Genomic DNA, 13,654 nt, shown 5'->3' with positions numbered 1-13,654 from the left:
CCAGTCGGTCTCCGCCAGTCACGTGACATTTGTTGCTAAGACGCCATTTTAGGTGGAAAAGGAGTAGTGTAAACAACCGCAGCATAGCTAAACGAAGGACTAAAGGCCCGTTTACATAGCAGCCTGTCCAAGATAAGTCATTACAGTTAACATAAGCCTGAAAACAGGGGCGGATTTATTGATATTATTAATAAGTACTTCGTTTTTACAAACACGTTAAAATTATTGCGTGGACACGAAGTAGTATTTCGTGCGCACGAAATACTACTTCGTGGCCACAATAAAAAAATTTTTTTGACCATGTTATCAGAGGGGCTCTGTGCCCACCCCCTCAAAAAAAAAAAAAAAATATATATATATATATATATACATATATATAAACTTTGGCAACCTTTATTCCTTAAGGTGGTATGTGGCTGAATTTCTACTTCACTGTAGTAAAAAAAACAAAAAAACAGGTGTTTTGTATTGGCCTGTAGAAAAATGCACATACCAAATGGCTCACAAGAAGTGACTGTGGATGAGATTATTGCGCGTACGCATCCCCGCAGCATTGGCATGTTGCTCCACAGGCGCAGAGGTCGGGTTTCTCCGTTAGGGCGTCAGGGCGACATGGCATTTAGAACGTCGGACAGCACTTCTGAAAAACGAGATTGGGAGATCCCAGCTGTCGCTGCAACCGTACGCAGGAATGACCCAGATGCAAAAAAGTGCAATGTTGCAAGGAGTTTTGTGATATCTGGTATTGCGTGGGTCCTCCTTGTGGCTGGCTCCAAATCCATTCGGAGTTCCCCCAACAGCTCCAAAATGGCAATAATGGATAAACGATACGTTTTGATGATCGTTTCCCCGTTCATTCCAAAAATATTCACACGGAGTGAAAAAATGCGTTCTCTGCGTCTCCTTGCTTCATTTCGATGTCTCCTTCTTGCGACAATAACCGCTGCCATGTGTGCGCAATTACGCATACATTGAAACGTGTTAAATATAGAGTCAGATACCATTAGCAAAATTGCTTTCAGGTTTAATAAATCACTTTGCGAGAGCTAAATTAATATATTTACATGTTCTCCTCCCACAAGACGCACTTTTGCGTGTAAACGCCCCATATTGCATATTCATAGCAGAAAAAGTACTAAATGGATAAGAGGCGCTATTTAGCACGTTTTAAAGACCAAATCCTTTTAGCACGCTGTTGATAGATTAGTTTGTAAATTTTTTTGCGTGCGCAGTGAAATAGCTCACGTTTTTATACACGCAAACCTTTGATAGATCCGGCCCTAAGTTTTTGCCAAAAAAGGATCTGTGATATTTTATAAAGAGGGGATTTGGAACTTGACATTTTAACTCAGCATCTTTAACATGCATATATCACATAACCAACCCTTAACTGCTAGGACTCTTCCTGTAACATAGATTATCAGTCTTTGAAATTAATTGTGCACATTGGTGTGTGTGTGCATGTTAAGAAGAAGTTGGTTAACCGCAATATGTTTTTTGGCAGTTCTTTCCTTGTTAAGAGCAAAAGAGAAAACAGAGTAGCTAATTATGGATGTTCAAAGGATTTCTTGAAAAAGTGATGAGACAATTTTGCTACCAAAGGTACAACAGATACTACGTCTCATTCGGTCCTCACTACTTTTAGATTGCAAGATTTACACAAGAAAATAAAAGGCATCCCACCCCTGTGTAGGTAATGCATATGTTGTACTGAAAAAGAAATAGGCTGCAATATGTTGTGCCATTAGATTCTGAATATTATTTAGTGCTTGTGATAGAGGATGTTTTACTCTGACACTTTACTGAGTTTTGAATTTGTTTTTTATTATTAGGGAATTTCAATGTGTGTGTATTTTGTCAAAAGACATTTTAGACACAGAAAAATTATATAAGTATAATAATATGTTCATTTATTTAATGTATACAGGACTTTAAATGTCAAATTAATATTTATAACTCTAGCCCTACATTTATCATGTCATTATTGGTATGAATGTAATATAATTTTTTTATAATCCTAATTCACTTTTACATTGCTTTATTTAACACCTCATAGTTAGGCAAGATAATTAAAGCCTCACTAGAATTTGGTTAGATTTTACTTAGATAGTTACATTTATCTTCAAGTTTCTGTCATTATCTTGGCTGAATATTTGACCCCTTCCCCTTGTAAGGTTGGTAGACTTCATTTAAAGAGGTTGGGTATGTGAGTTATGGTATTGTGAGGGCTTTGGAAAACATGTTGTTACTACTACTACTGACTTAGCTCCCAGGAAGGAGAATAAGTAACATCACAACCAGCTGTTACTTGTAGGGAGAAAGACAAAACAGCTTAAGTAAATAAAGTATGGGACTGAGGGATGGTGACTGTAAAATACAGAACTAAATGCAGTGCCAACTAAGAACAAATAAAAGGTCCTTAGCTATCCAGTGGTTCAGGACTTAAACTGACATAAGAAAACAAAAACTAAAGCACAAGCGGCATGACTCAATAGATAACTAAGAAAGTAACTAAGAAACAGAAAATAACTGGCACAGAAAGACCTTAATGGCAAAAAAAACCCCAAAACAAACAAAAAATAAATAAAAAAAAAATTCAAATCCAAATTCAAAAACTCAGAACTCAAAACAAGAACACCTGTAGACCATGACAAGTCATGAAAGCTTTTAGGTGTCTAGCTAAAAAAAGTGCAATTCATTTTCTATTTCACCTAAATGCATATATAGAGACACTGATGTCCCTGTAGTTTCAAGTGCTTCACAGGCTTGAACCTTGATGTCTTGATGGTCTTGGTACCCTTGTGCATGAAAATCTAAACTAATTCCAATTCTTTTAGCAGACTTCTTTCTAATCTTTGCAGTGTGGAAACACACTTAAGTGTTTTTATTTGGAACTGAATGAACAACTTTTGGAATCCTTAGCTTTTTTTTTAACAGTGTGCTGTCTGGCAATGTGGCAATAAGAATAATTATCTTGATGCCAAAAAGAGCCCAACAGATTTTTGTTTCACAAGTGGAGCCGTACGGCTTTCGTCATAGTGGTCCGCTTAATTTATGCATGTAAATTATAATCATGCAGGGAGTATTACAGATTATATGGACACTGCAATGTAAGTAGAACATGAAAGGAAAAACAGGAAAAAGGAGAAAAGATGAAAGAAAGAGGAGATAAAAGAGAGACAACAATAAAACATCTTCTGTCTGCTTCACCACCTGCAAAGAGATGTAAAAAGAACAGCATAAACAACTGATATAAGAGATACAATAAAGTGGCATCTTGATACTATCACTGAAGTAAGCAGTATTATTTAATCTGACATGTATACTGTGGAAGCTGAAGATAAGAATATGGACTTTCTGTACGGAAGTGATCTGTAAGTACCTGGAACCAAGCACCTGTAGTTGTTTGTGAGAGTGCACTTGTGCATATAAAGTTTACCCAAAGGGAAAATGCTCAATAGTGGTTGTGAAGAGCCAAAGACCCAGTAGGTGAACCCTGTCACTCCACACTAACCCATCAAGTTCCTGATTCAGACCCGTCCCTCCATCCCGCACCCAGACTAGAGGACCCCCATAACAAGCCCCCAGGGACGGGGCCAACATGTCCCGGATGGGGCGCCCAAATAACTCACAGAACCCCTTCGTGCCCTTACTTACCCTAGCCAACCCTCCCCTACTCCCTTTCGGGGAGAGCAGAAATGTCAGCCCCAGCACCCGCAGGCCGTACAGGCACCGCAACAACCCCCCGCCAAGACACTGGACCAGGCGGCACACCCTTCCAGGGACCAGACTCAGGGGCGGCAACTAAAAACTAAAAACGACTGAAACTAAAATGCTATAGGCACTCATGTTTACAGCTTGTATGTAAGTACTTGCTGGCAATAGTTGTTGATGCCTAGTAAAGGTGTAATAACCTCAGAAACTAGGACCCAACACAGACCAGAACGATTTTAAATGATCTATTTATAAACAAAAGGATTACAGCCAGCAGCTGGCCATCAGCAGGGTGGATACTCCGATAGTCTGGATACTCTGAAAGTTCAGACCATCGTTCACAGCCGTGGCTGCCTCCAGAACCCCGACAGAAGATGAATTGACGCCAGCCGATGCAGAGGGAGAAACAGCGTCCATAAGGGGAATCCAAGCCGAGGTCATTGAAACAGTCCAGGATTGGTAACCAGCAAAATCTAGAAAAAACTGTAAAAAGCCAAAAACAGAAAGAGCAGACAAGGGCAAGTAAAAAAAAAATCGAAAATCCAGAGGCAGAAACAGATCAGAATCAAAAAGACAAATCCCCTACTTGATGGCTAGAAATACTCTCACCGAAACAGCTAGAATAATCTGGCACTGATAGCAGGAAAGCAAACAGCATAAATAGCTGTAGAAACCAGGTGAAACACCCATCAGCGCCAGGACCATGACAAAAGGACACTTTCTAAAATGGTTAAACTATTTGAATTAGAGTAAACTCTCCAAAAGAAACAGGTTTCAAAAATCTTTAAACTTGTAATTTCTCTAAAACTCACCATAGAGGAAGAATAGCACCACTAAATAACAATCCAAAATTCTAAAGATGTTTATGTTTATCAGGACTAACATCACGAGCATAAAATAAAAAAACAAAAAACAAAAAAAAAAAACAAATCAGAAAACATCAATGATTTCCAAATCTTTTTTACAGACTTAAATCCCTGAACTCTATAAGTGCCTCCCTGGTACCCCCATCAAGCAGGGATTTCAGCTCCCACACCTCTTCAAGGCTGGTGTCTCTTCACAGTAATTGGTGGCATGTGTAAGTAAATGTTCCTCCTTTTACACCAAGGCCAAGTTTAATGAGCAAAAAGGAAAGAAGACGGTTCATCTTAAGAGGACTGCTGGGTAACCTAGAGAAGCCAGTAATTGAACCAGAGACCTTTTTAAGTGTTTTCTTCAGGGTCTTGTTCTTCTAAAGCGAGGTCACTCTCGATGGGAGCAACACTCTGAAACAAAATCAATGATGGGTTCTGGCAGAAGGTCAGTTAATGTGGGTCGCTTTCAAGTGCATCATTGGGATTTTAATTTCTGCTGATTGGAATAGAGGATGAAACTGGTTAACCAAGTTATCTTCATTTACAAAACATGACCAGTGTTCTAAAAAACACAATAATAAAATCTATGCAATCAAAACACAATTCTGGTGTGTTTTTTTTTTTTTTTTTACTGCTGCCTTGTTTTCCTCCAATACTTTTGCATTACAGCAGACGTTTCTTGGTTTGAAAAGTCACAAACACCATTAGCATGGCATAATTGTTCATATCAGAGCATTTTTCTTTTTCCTCTGCTTCCCTAGAAGGGCCTGGCTACCCATTCAGAGTCTGCTCTGAGTTTGGCCCATTGACTGCTGGAGCTAAGTGAGAATCTCCCACACAATCTAAAGTTTTTATTTTAACTTTTTTCTTTGTCAAAACATGAAGAAAAAATAAACACCTCCTCGTTTTTTAGTGCACCCATGAATAAATTTTGTCATATCTTCTCAGTCAATGAATAATTTAAAGTAATCTGCTGAAATCCACAGTGTTATGAATATAAATATTTACTAATATAGCTCTTATTTTCTATGTGATACAGAGCCCAGAGGTAACTATCAGAAATCAGTGCCTCTTTGAAAAAACTTTGGTCCCTGATGAGAGATGGCTATAAAATCTTTGTGCTAATACGGCTCAGAAAGAACAAGCCTAAAGAATTTAGAGACAGTAATGAACAATTTAATTTAAAAGCTTTAAGTTGTCAGATGCGTTATAGTTAATATCAGCCACTAAGTCATATAAACTAGCTTTATTGAACATTAAATTTCTGTCAGGGAAATAATTTTTAATTAGTGGCTGTGTCCAAACATCCCCAACATAAAGCACTATATAGGGGTTACATCATTTTATATGGGTGTCTGAATGTCTAGTGGATGCTAAGGTACTGCACTCAAAATTTACCAAAACCCACCTTAAAAAGTAGTATACATTGATGGTCACTAGATATGCAAATAGTAGTAGAACAAGTCTTTTTTGACAAGGGTGGTGCAGAGGTCTTGTAATAAACAATCTGCGTTACAGCATCACCAGTTTAGTGCTGTGATAACTGACTGGCCGCGTTTTTGCACTCTTTCATGCAGGCTTGTTTGTTCACTGCACTTACCAGAAGCACCAGCCATGTAACTTGTCTCATTTCCTCATCCTGCTTCTAGTTCCTTTAAACTACATATATCTTTGTGAGAGCAGACAGTAAAGGTAAAGTGGAAGAGTGGCCACTTAAAGATTCACTAAATAGTAATAAGATATTTCTAGTAAAAACTGTTTTGAATATCTGAGCCTGGTTCAAACGATGTTCGACGCAGTTACTTAAGAATAAACTCAAATGATTAATAACTAGATAAGGTTAACAAAATAGGCAAAAGCAAAGAGACTGCAAAAAATTAGAAAACAGATTCCATGTTCTTCCCCCATGCTGGAACTCAATATGGTATGACCCATTCAGTCATTCGGTCATTCAATCTTGGATTGGAATGTGCCAGAAGAGGCCAATGCTTCAAAAATGATAATGTGTTTGTGTGTGGGGTTACTGACTACATGGTAAATCACAGCTAGTACTTTTTTCCTTTTATAAATACATTTCCCATGCCTAGAAGTAATATCTACAACCAGGAAGCTGTTTGTGATTATTTTTGTTTTATGGAGCATTATAATCTTGGATCTTAATGGTAATATGAGCCACAAAGAAAATAAATACGCCCTTATTAATCTAATACCAATATCTACCCAAATAACAGTATGTCAAAGTACCATAAAAATTTCAAAACAGTTTTCCCACAATATTTAAACACTTTCAGAATCACTATAGGGATAAGAAGTATAACATATGTATATATTGAGTTTATTTGTAACTTAAATTTACACAGAAATAACAAAAGAGGATAATGGAAAAAAAGAAAAAAAAAAGAAAATAGAAGTCATGAATTTTAAAACATTCACATAGAAAATGGATTTATACTGATGATTTCCTCCAATAAATTATTTGTATTCAGGTCTGTGAGTTTATTTCAGCTCACAAGATTGATAGTGTATTTGCCACCTCTGATAGGTTTATTAAATTAACATGACTAGTTAAGCGTGCTCAGTTAATTAATTAAAGTCATTATCCTTTGTCACCAATAGATGGGGGGTGGGCTGAAAGGGTTGTATGTAGCTCTGATTTTGAAGCAATAGGTGTTATTATTACTTATTGCTTCTTCCTGATTTGCATATTGGGTTGTTTTGCAGAGCTTCGGTCAATTTCCTGTTGACAAACAGGCTCTCTAAAATTAAGTTCTTGTTTTAGCAGTAACCACTTCTGGCTGTAGAAAGTGAATCAAATCAACAACCCACATATAGAGTTAATCACAGGTAATTGATGATTCAACAAAAAGGTATTGCATTTTCTCAATTCCTCTGCATGCATAATAAAGAATGGCTGCTGAAGGTTGAAAACTGCTAACTCATAATCGTACAGTAAGTCACCTACTGTATGTTTATGTATTAGGACACAGAACATATCTTCTATAGGCTTCTTAAAAGAGTGTCAACAAGCTCATGGTCTCTAAGTGGAGGTACATTCCATTAAATAAGATTTAAGCTAAATGACTCAGGCATGGGATAATTCAACTGGACATTTAAACATAGGCCTATTATAAAAGTAAACTACTAATGTGTTTGCAAAATTAGTTAGCAAGCAAAGCTGCATTTGTTACGTTGTAATTGGATCCTGATAAACTTAGATTGGTTTTTGTCACGGCTGCAGAAAAGAAAAAAGATTTAAACCACAACTGCAATAATTTCTAAAAGACTGCAGGTAGAAAATTAAACCTTTTAAAGAGGGAAATGTTTGGTAAAATACAAATACTATAAACCAAAAATGAAAACTGTAAGCCTGAGAAGGTTAGTGGATTTTCTTGTGTACCCAAATGCAGAGCTGAAGAGGCAGAGATTTCTTACCAAATTTAATCAAGAAGTAAAATTATAGATTCCATAGTCCAGAAATGACCGACAGCAACTCAGGAACCAAACAACTAGGAGAAACAAACCCAAAGAATGATGTGGATCCAGCAATGAGTAACTGAACAGAAGGCGTATATATTGGACACAGAAAAAATGGGAGAGCTAAATAGCTGATAGGGAGCAGGATTAGACAGAAGTAACTAGAAGGAGCTAAGGGAAAATGAAAGAACACTAGGGGGCAGCAGAGAATAAGGGGAAACGACAGGATCTATAGGCAAGTGGAAAAGCACTTCAATACGTTTAAAGGGAAGTAAAACTAATGACTACAAAATAAGGAATGGCCAAAGAAAAAACTAGATGAGAGAAGGGACTGGAGACAACTGGAAAACATAACCCAAACCTAACCTAAAAATGACTAAAACCAGACCAAGGAATAAATCATTTGAAAAATGCTGAAAATAATTAACAAGGAAAAGTAAAACTAAGAATTAAAAAAATCATATAAATCTGAAAATTATAACTTAAAACTCAAAATGAAAATTTAACAGAACCAAAAAATCCAGAATGTAAGATCATAACAAAGCCAGAAAAAGAACCAGAACAGATTATTTACCTTTACTTTTTACACATGAGGTACAGTAATATCTTTATAGTCTCTGTATAATACAGCTGCTAAACACACTCAGACTAAGGATAGCCAATTGCGGTTCAGTTCCAACTTATGCCCTCTAAGATGTATTTGCTCAGGGCCTGGGAAGATAAACAGAGCTAATATAACCCACAAGCAGACTGGTCAACTGAAATACTAAACAATGGAGATCTCCATTAGGCATGAACACACACAAAAAAGAGAAATTCTGCAGGGTTGGAGATCAACAGTGGAATGCAAAGCAAGTCAAAAGTAAGAAGCCAATTAACTTGATCAGTGGGCAACAAAAACAAAATTGCCAACTACAGTATATATCTACACAATGTTTAAATGACAACATGGTTATCTGATCTATACCACATCATAATGGAACACAAACAACAACAAAAACAATGTTTTTGGTTTTCATGCTGACAAACCAGAAGCAACAACAACTGTAGCTGTTAGTAGTTCCAACCCACATCCAATTTTGGCAACAAATTAAAAAAATCTGTCCGTACGTATTTCAGATCACAGCGGCTCTCTTGATCTCCTCAGTGCTTCTCTGTAGGTCATTGTCCTCTAGTGAGGTATAAATCCCTATAATTTAAGTACAGCACACACACTGTCACAGCTCTCACAGTTTTTCTCTCAGTGTGTCCGTATTAGCCATCGAGAACACCCGCAGCTCATGTTATGAGACCAGCTTGTACTACTCCACATGCCTCTCAGTGGAGGCAGCCTCTTAAGGCCTCTTACCTTCCAAGAGCCTGATTCTCACTCATGGCTGGCCTCTTCATGGCACTTAAAAGTAACACGGGTAAAAAAGGCTGATAATGGGTGTGAAATTCCAGCACAAGAGTAGATAATTACAAATATCAAGATAAACTAGGAATACTTTTTAGAAAACAGACTTTTTAAAGATAAGTCTAAATACTTTCAGGGGACCTCATAATGACTCGTTCATTACATTTGATCAAATCTTTACCTCCATTGGTGTCTGCTTGTGCACAATAGCTAATAAAAAATATCTGCTATTAAAAGCTATTAAAAAATATCTGCCATCTTACAGTTTCATCTGTTTCCATTTATTGTTAAATGTTTCTGCACATTAAAAAGATATTGACTGTGCAAATATAACAGAAATTTTTATTTAAGTTGTTAAAGGGAAAAAATGTTTTCCAACAACGAGAAAAAGACCACACTGTCATTGTCATGACTTAATATTATTAATTATTTCTAATACCGGTTAATGCCAAACCTGAGGAAGAACATCATGAAGCAGGTTAAATAATTCCCCCTAAAAATTAGAGCCACCTGTCTTTTTTTGTAACAAATGCAGAAATTTAATTTTTATAGGGGAAAAAAAGAAAAACATACATCTCATTACCTTAATAAATGTCTAGCTCTTCCTAAAAAGAACAGCCAGTTGTGATTCTTCACGAATATGTCGAAGCTTTCACACATCACTGCTGTCTTTCAGAAAGGAGCATAATTTGTATTTGCCTGGAAGCTCTTGAGAGATAAGTATTCCTTGAAAACGATTACTTTTTTGAACAGATTGACCAGTTTTGCATGATAAATCAAAGGATTTTCTAAAAGCAAAGATAAACAAACCCTTTTCTATTTTGTAAAACAGTGCTTAATGGTTCTTGATAAACAATGCAAGCAAAACGAAAAGCAGGTGCTATTTAAAAGCAAAAAAAAGGGTAGTAGAATTGGCTGACGGCAGCATTAAAGCATATAAAAGCTTCCAAGATTACAGTACAATCTCCCTCTAAAGCTCATCAGAAACATAAATACCAAAACCACTAAAACCAGTCTGAAATAAAATCAGAAATGTTCTAATTTTATCTTTAAAGATGTATTTAGACAACGTGTTTTGTAAAGTTCAGTAACAAAAACCTATATTAAATTTAATTCAAAAGTTTGAGAGATAGTAAGGTCACCCATTTTAATTGGAGTTAGCAAAACAATATTTAAATTAGCATCTGTTCAACTATACTCTTGCCTTTAAGAATCTAAAAACACATTTAGATATTAAAATTTTGTGAACTAAATGTCGATAATTAAAATTATACCCAAAGCTGTATGGTCAATAAAAAGGATGATATAAGCATACTTGACGATTTAATCATAGGAGAAACTCAAATTCTCTATTAATACAAACATAGTAAAGCAGTGATCTATTTCTTGATTACTGCAGCTTTCTGGAGGAAGGTGGTACAAAGTTCAACATTGCTACATTGAAACAACCTTTTGACATCTGAATATATTTAGTCTAGAAATAAAGCAAATAATGCCAGAACTTGGTAAATTCCTCCCTCACAACTTATACTTGATGAAAACGGACAAGCTGTAATGCTAGTGTGTACTTTTTGACCCACATGCAGAATCAAACAAAGCAATGAATTTTAACATTTTATTTCCAAAAAGCAAGAAGAATCTGGAAGCGGATAACTGCAGGATGTCAGTTAAACTTTATGGTTGATCTGAGGGGAGAAAGCAGACTGATCAGGAAGAAGTTGGAATACCATCAGAAGTAACATCTGATGAAGAGAGATGATCCTTTGCCTCCCTATATATAAGCTTGTCATCTTGATTGACACTGGGGCGATAGTGGCGTTGGATGTAGGAGTTTGCCCTGAAATCGAAGGGTTGACGGTTCAAGCCCCGACCCCAACTTTCAGTGTTGTTGTGTCCTTGGGTAAGACACTTCACCTGCATTGTTTACTGATGGTGGTCAGAGGGCCCGGTGGCGCCAGTGTACGGCAGCCCCGCTTCTGCCAGTGAGCCCCAGGGCAGCTGTGGCTACAATGTAGCTTGCCTTACAATGTAGCTTGTGTGTGTGTGAATGAATGTAGTGTAAAGCTCTTTGGTCAAGTCTCCTGACTTGTATAAAGGTGCTATATAAGTACATGCCATTTACCATTTGATTGAGAAATTTTCTCAGGTGTGCAGCAACACGGATTGGCCCAGCCACCTGCAAAGATCCTCTCTGTTACCAGGGAGCTCACTTTCACCAGGAAAACAGCAAAACCCCATATACCCTAACACAACCTCACCTAATTAGGTATTGTATAAGATTTCTATGAAAGCTGGTATAGTGTTAATCAAATCACAAAATACTTAAAAAAGAATGACTAGAATGTGGTTGATACTGAAATAGTCTGCTTTCAAACTTTCACATATGAAGACATAATTTAATTTGATATTTCATAGACATCTAAAATACAATACTACTGCAGGAGACAAGCTATTCACACATCTTTATCAGGGATTCCAGTCAATGTGACTGTTTTATAAGATATCTTACATCAAATACTGTACAGAAAGGCTATAGCTATGAGCAGAGGTGTCAAGTAATGAAGTACAAATACTTCGTTACTGTACTTAAGTACACTTTTTAGGTATCTATACTTTACTCCATTGCTTATTTTTCCTCCTACTTCTGACTTCTACTCATTACATTTTCAAACAAGTATCTGTACTTTCTATCGCTTACATTTTTAAAACAAATGTTACTCGTTACTCTTGGCTTTGGTTTTATGCAGAGGTCACGGATTAGCGAACCGCGGTCCGGTGTTATGTATGCCAAAAAGTGCTTGCCTGCCGAGATATGCATCCCCCGTCGCGGGAGCGCGTCTCGCTCTGTACAACTGCATATCAACGAGGAAAATGCATTAAAATATAGCCAATGGAGCTACTTGTTGTTATATTAATGAAATAAAAACATTTAGATATACCTCTCGTGGGAAACAAATTGTGGTTATTTGGCAGATTCATTTACAAAAGTATGGGTGTTATGAACAACATTAAATCCAAAGATTTTGTCCGAGGTACGGCTGATTTATTTGTTGTAGTCCTGTTATTCACACACAACAATAAACAGTGATAGCCGACGTGAGTTTTGAAACTGCAAAGCTTTGTCTAAAGCGGCACATCAAACACGCATCCACACAGCACAGGGTTCACAGACCAGCGTTATGTCAACAAGACCTCCCTCATTCTTGGCCCTATCTCAAAGAATTTTTCGAAATAGTTGAAAAATTAGCTTTCAATTCAAATAGTGGCATCTGGCTGTTTATTTAAAGGTTACTTTATACTTTTATACTTTAAGTATTATATAGTATAGTTTAAGTAGTTTTTCGAGCACATACTTTTTCACTTTTACTTGAGTAAAGAGGTCAAGTTGATACTTCAAGTTTTACCAGAGTGTTTTTAAACTGCAATATCTATACTTCTACTTAAGGAAGAAATGTGTGTACTTTTGACACCACTGGCTATGAGGCATAAATTGTTTTTGTTTCATGATGAGAATGACATTTAAGTATAAGCATCCTTCAAGTATAATGTGTTCCCCATGATTAGAAAATACTTTTTTTTTTAAATTAGCTTCTACTTGTATTCTCTGCATCTACTTGATTTTCTATAGGATCCACTGAATTCTACTCTCTAATAGATGAAGCACGCCATCTGTTCCTCTCTGCCACTCTCTATCTCCTACAGTATACGGCATGCCTGCCTCATCTGCTGTGGTTTGTCTTTCTGAAAATATTAATGCCATCTGCTGAAACTACCATAGCAGAGTGATGCATGGTACCGCAGCAAATGGGTGGACCCTGCTGGGGCCAAAGACTCTGATCCCGACATTGTTTTCTCCTTTTGTTTCTCTGGTCATTACTATCACAGATACCACATGAGACATAATTCATTCCAAATTTTAATGGGCTCATGAGAGTATTGGTCTTTTATGTGAACAATTCCGGTTTTGTGCTTCTTCTTTCATAACTGAACTTCCTTTATATCTTGAAGTAGAAAGATATTTTCTAAGTTTTTTTTTATACATATGTTTGTCAAAAGGGGTTGTGAGTGTATCAAAACTGTTGAAAAACATGTTCAAATCTCTTACCAATCCTTCTGCAGTTGCTGTTAATCTTTGAGCATTTTAGATCAATTATAACTACATCAATTTTAGCTATGAAGCTATTTATCTTTTCCCTCTATGTTTGTTAAACAATAA

Source organism: Cyprinodon tularosa, unplaced genomic scaffold (genome assembly GCF_016077235.1).
Source record: "Cyprinodon tularosa strain WSP-4 unplaced genomic scaffold, ASM1607723v1 ctg112, whole genome shotgun sequence".
NCBI classification, from domain to species: Eukaryota; Metazoa; Chordata; class Actinopteri; order Cyprinodontiformes; family Cyprinodontidae; genus Cyprinodon; species Cyprinodon tularosa.
The sequence above is the reverse complement of the archived record's forward strand: the minus strand, read 5'-3'. Positions refer to the sequence as shown.